We start from the raw sequence: 6,000 nt of genomic DNA, 5'->3' as shown, positions 1-6,000 counted from the left end.
GAATCATGGTGATAGACTCAAGTCTCATCCATAGTGATGAATCGACGCATAAAATTTACTTCATCCTTTTAAAAACCGCCAAATGTTGCTGAGAAAGTCGCATTCGAATTTGTTTTAGCTCCATTGTTAGTGAATGCGGCACCAATTGTGTACACAGCTTTCTAAAACCAAAAATTTCACTGAAAATATGGCTCACATTGTCTAATCAGATGTATAGAGCCTCTACTAAATCTCTCTAAGTCAATTGACCGTATCCTGCATTTTGACTATGCTTTCTGGTGTTGATGCGCTTTTTGGACATCCTTCACGTGGATCGTCTTCAAGACTTGTACGACCACGTTTAACAGTCTTTCTACTGTTCTAAGTGAATAATCATTATACACTTTTAATATTCGTTCGTGAATTTCTTTTGGTGCTACACCTTCCAAAAATAAGAATTTTATCACTGCACGATATTAAATTTTATGCATTTTAAAAAATACTGTGACATGCCGATACTAAATGGCTTGTGAACAAAGAATAAATTGACGATTGAAATGAAACTTCACCGTATGTGAATGTTGGGCTAGTAGCAACGCCCTCTCTTATCGAACGACAAAACTTATTGAACAATCTGGTACATCCGTTTAATTTTCCAAGTGGGAGAGCCAAACTCGAAATCAGTTTAAATTAAATAGATAAATAACTTGTGGGGTAAGAACTTAATTCTCGCAACTTAACTTAATAGTTGATCATAAGACCTCACGAGCCATTTCAGAAAAAATGAAACCTTTCAAAACCAAATAAATCAAAAAGCACAGAGACGATTTGCTAAATTCGAAATTTGAACTTAAAATAATTGTTTTTCGCACAGATAGAGCTCTTCCCTACCTGCTGTCACTTTCACTTTTTCTCACAGTACAGAAATTAAAATGCAGCTACAGAGACAGAAATATTGCTTGTGAAGTAAATATTATGAGATGCAACACCCAACAGGAAATAAATTATGTAACATATGCACTTTTTATATTTCATTTCGAATGTATGAAGCCAGACACACCCGATGTACTGCTAAATAGCTAAGGTTTGTGTTTCTTCGACTAAACTTTTCGGGAAAAAAGTTTTTCATTTACCAAAGCTAGCCACAAAGTACAAGCAGATGCACCATTAAACTTGGTCTAGCAGAAGCTGTATCCAGAAGCTATAAAAAGTTTTACACAAAACTTTCTTGGTTATAACAACTGACCCAAAAGCGACTGGCCACTACAATCCCTACAACAACATAAACAGATTGTGGCAGACAATGGATGGCACTTGTACCAGAAGACAAGGATTTATACGTCACATTCACTGCTCACTCCACACGCGCACACATATATGTACTATATACATACTCACACATACCAGCCTGGAGCAGTTTGCAGACTAGCACTTGCAACTTGAAGTTAGGAGATGCTACTTTTATTTGCTTCCGACAAAAAGGCGAAAAACCTTGCACACCAGCGCCCACGAAAAATATGTGCGCAAGTGTACTAGAGTGGAGGCATTTTTAATATTTATTAATCTTTATTTTAGTATTTTAAGTTTGATAGTTCACTGTAAAAGGGTCAGCATTCAGGCGAAGTCATGACCGAGGATGCTTATTCTTTTCCGCATTCTACTGGAAAGTAACACCGACCTATGTACGTTTCCTCTTGTACAGAATTTAATATGACGTAATGACATTTATGTTATCCGAAAATTAAACTTATTTTCAAAATTTCTGCATTTGTAGTAATATGTAAGTGTAGTAGATTAAGATCTCGGGTTTCCCTACAAAGGACCTTTTGGAAAGCTTGATTCCAAAGAGACTAAGCCGAGATTATTAGATTAGATTAAAATAATTATTTAAATACTAAATACGTTTTCAATAAAGCTTGAAAGAGAGAACTTCGGATCCACATTTGTTGAGAGTGAGAGCAAAATAGTTACTGTAAATAAATAGCTGTAAAATACTCACCAGGTATGGTATCTCCATCAAAGATTCCACTCAATCGATTCTGTTTATGGGCCCAGTCTTAATTAGCCACTTCATATAACTAAAAAACAACGTCAACTACAAAAGTTAGGTCTTTGGCACATAACTACCAAAATAGTCCATTTGAAAAAGTTAAAAAATAAAAAAAATCATAGTAGGTTGAAACCCATTAGACACGAAAGAAAAAATAACAGAAATGAAAGGAAAAATTATTCACAGACGATCTGAGGTCGGAAGAAGGAAGGTAGAGGCGTGGATGAGTTTTTAAGGGTTAAAAACCATTTATCTCATGAAAACTTTAATGAAAATACAAATACCCAAGCTTTTGAGTTTTTATTTTTATTTTCTACAAAAGAAATCTTTACGAAATTTGGTTTAAACTTACTTTCTTATGTCCAAAACCGACTGCATATTTTTTTAATCAAAAACTCTCATATCAAAATATATGTTTATTATATAATAACGCTTAATGTTTGTTGAAATCTATATTTTATGGTGATATAAAAAATATATACAAGTACCATACATCACAATGGTAAATTAGCATTTGTTAAGTAACTCTATGTTAAATGTTCTATGAGACTCGTAGTTTTGCTGAAAAACGAGATAATCCGTTTTAACCCTTAACAATTTAACTACGCCCCTTCCTTTCCTCTTCCTTCCCTCAGATAGTCTGTAAATTATTATACTCTTGCAACCAGTTGCAAAAGAGTACGAGTATTATAGTTTGTTCGCCCAACGGTTGTACGTATCACCTAAAACTAATCGAGATAGATATAGGATTATATATGATCAGCGTGACGAGAAAAGTTGAAATCCGGTTGACTGTCTGTCTGATCGCAGTGGCAAGGGAAACCTGTGGACAAATTTTTTTGAAAAAGTGGCCATGGCTCCGCCCTCTAACAAGTTTAATGTGCATATCTCCTCAACCACTTAAGCTACAACAACCAAATTTGCTGAGTACAAATATTATAAGACCTACAGTGTGAAAATGGATTAAATCGGAGGATAACCCCGCTTACTCCCCATATAACGGTAGTTTTAATAACTAATCCCTTTAGTACGCCTATCACCACTCTAAAAGTGGATGAAATGGAGGATACCCCTGACCACTCCAGCCAGAGACTTTAAATTTTACCAGTGAGATGGCATGAGCAGGTTTATGGAACCGGTGTGAAAATTGGACGATGGGCGTGGCACCGTCCACTTTTTAGTGAAATCGCATATCTCGGAACCCACACGTGGCATTCTTTTTACATTCTCATGTCACATTGTGAAAATGGACGAAATCGAATATTCAGACTCTGGCACCTATATGTAGTTGACTTTTGATCGAAAATGTCGGTCAATGTGTGATATACATAGCTAACACTAAGGGATAGTCCTTCTCTTATAATGGTATATCTAAATGTCAAAAAAGCATTGAATCGGACCAATACTTCCCTTCGCCCCCATTTACCTAATATAAAGATTTTCGAACTTCGGGGTGGCTTTGTGCCGCATATATCGGCCAATATGTGAGTTATCCCATTGAAAATAAGAGAGCGTGTTTTACTCTCAATAGTGTATCTTTGTGCCTAAAATAGGTAAATATGAGCGAAAACTTGTCCTAGCCCCTATATAACTAATATCAGGATTTTCGAACATCCGACTGTCTTCACTCTATATGATTGTTTTTTTAATATGGGGAATGGTAATAGTAGGTGGTATTGGGAAAAAAAATAAAATTGGGTCGATACTACCCAATAAAATTTTTGGTTTTCGATCCTCTCGTTGACGCTTTACATCTTAAGGTGTTTCTCTGGCTTTGATTCTTGCAAGTTGCTAGAGTACAAAATGTTTGGTTGCACCCGAACTTAGCCCTTCCTTACTTGTTTTTCATTTATTTTTGGTTATTTCATCTCTCATTTCAAAATAGTATTTTTACCTTAGTCTAAATTATTCAAAGTCTTTGCTATTTTGTTTGTAGATTTTCATTCTTATGTAAGTATATAATTTAGAAAGCCAATAGTTCCGTCCGTGTGTAAACCGGCACTTAACAAAGTATTTTCCATTCTCTTGAAATTTTTCTATTGTAAAGAACCACAATAATACTCACACACACATACATACATACATGTGTCTGCAATTACGTGCTGCTTGTGCCCAGCTGCGATTGTTTTAATAATAACTTGCGATTTTATTTATTTGACAGTCACCAATATTCTCTTCAGAGTTGCCACATGTATTTGATAATTAATGCGTATTTAGGAATGTCAGTCGAAATTACTTCGATGCCGACAAGTTTTAAATAACAACAAAACGGACACGCGGTGACAATAACAACCACTTTCAAAAAATAATAGCAATTCCCAGGTCATTTGGTTCGAGTATAATCAATTTTTATTCGTCTGCAGTTGGCATTAATTGTGCGAAAATTTGCTTCCCACCGCACGCAACAGGCAACAACAGCAAAGTGGCGGCGTCTCAGGCAGCAGTTGCGGCATGCACTTCGTGGCGACTCTCTCCCGGTCTGTTCACCAGAATTGAGTCAAAAAGTTTTGCCGAGCAGCAGTTGCGCGCAAATAAACAAACACACTTACACATTTCCAATAGAGTCTACATTGGAGTGTCGTGCGCTTAATGCATTTAATGCAAGAAAGCCTCCTGAGGCAAGTTAATTGGTTGCAAGCGGTGGCTGATATGATATTGATAGCATTTTGAAATTCGAAAACTTTGCTACATCAAAGGACAACTTTTGAGAGCTGTAGCAGATTCTGCGGATCCGTGTAGCTATAAAAGTTGGCCTCCCTGCTCCCCTTTCTTCAACTTCGAACAATCTAACTTAATTTGCAAACCCCTCCCACATCCGATCAACGCAACTGGAACTACTCGTGTTTCGACATTAATTGAACACAAATTCGCCATTGAATAAGCAATTTGCAGTAGTTTAATTGTGAACAAGTTTTCTTTCGGCGGACTAGTGAAACTTGGCCGTTGTCTCTTACGCCAAAGTATTCCAGTTAAGTGCAATAGACTTCACCGGTCGTCGAGAGTTAATGATGATAAAAATGAAGAAAGCAATTAGTAAAATAATTGAGTTCCCGTGATTTGTCTTTAAAGTTGGTCCGAAGAGGTATTACATCAGTGCATTTGAGATCATCAAGAACTTTCAGTTGATGAAACAATGTATTTATTCTTTAATTTGGAAGGCACGAACTAAATTATAGTAAAATTTGGTAAACTTCTTCTTCGCCCTTATTATTCGAACATTGCTCTCCTGTCAAAAATCACATCTCAGCAGTAACATGGTTGTATCGTTTAATACAATACAAAAGATATCTTCCCTTCATTGAAACGTCCATCTAATAAATAAATACATAAGTAAACAGTTTAAAGCTAGAAAATCGGATAAAAATTGAACTAATCAGAAAAACACCCTATGGTTTGGAAAGTTGGTTCAGCAAGGCGTACAAGTAGTTACGTCGATGAATCGCAATTTTTTCAACAAAAACACGGTGGACTTGAACAAAATAAGTTTTTTCCCGAGAATATAAATTAAACTAATTATATGTCATTTTCGAACCGAAATTTTTACCCAGAAATCTTTCAAAATATTTCAGTTGATTACATGGAAAAAAACAATCGGCTGACTAATGAAGCCATCGGTGGTCAAAAAGCTGCTGAGATAGCTAAGAGAGGAAACGACAAAAAGAAATTCAAAATATACATTTGCCGTTTATGTTTCGGGATTGGAGAGCAAAAACAAATTTTAATCATCGCAAATCGCTTTACTGTTTTTTAAAATATGCAAAACATGCAAAAGATCTTAATAGAGAATTTATATAATTTTGCATGCGTTTGAAGCAAGTATCGAAGCAACTTTGCAACTCAGATTGAGGTACATATCTCCAAAACATGTTTCTGAACACATCACACGTCTTTTCTGGTGTCGAAAAACGTTGAATTGTTACTTTATTTTTCCAAACCAGGAATAAAGAAAAGTCATTCAGTGCCAAGTCAAG

The sequence above is a fragment of the Bactrocera dorsalis genome, chromosome 2, assembly GCF_023373825.1.
Source record: "Bactrocera dorsalis isolate Fly_Bdor chromosome 2, ASM2337382v1, whole genome shotgun sequence".
Taxonomy (NCBI): domain Eukaryota; kingdom Metazoa; phylum Arthropoda; class Insecta; order Diptera; family Tephritidae; genus Bactrocera; species Bactrocera dorsalis.
The sequence above is the reverse complement of the archived record's forward strand: the minus strand, read 5'-3'. Positions refer to the sequence as shown.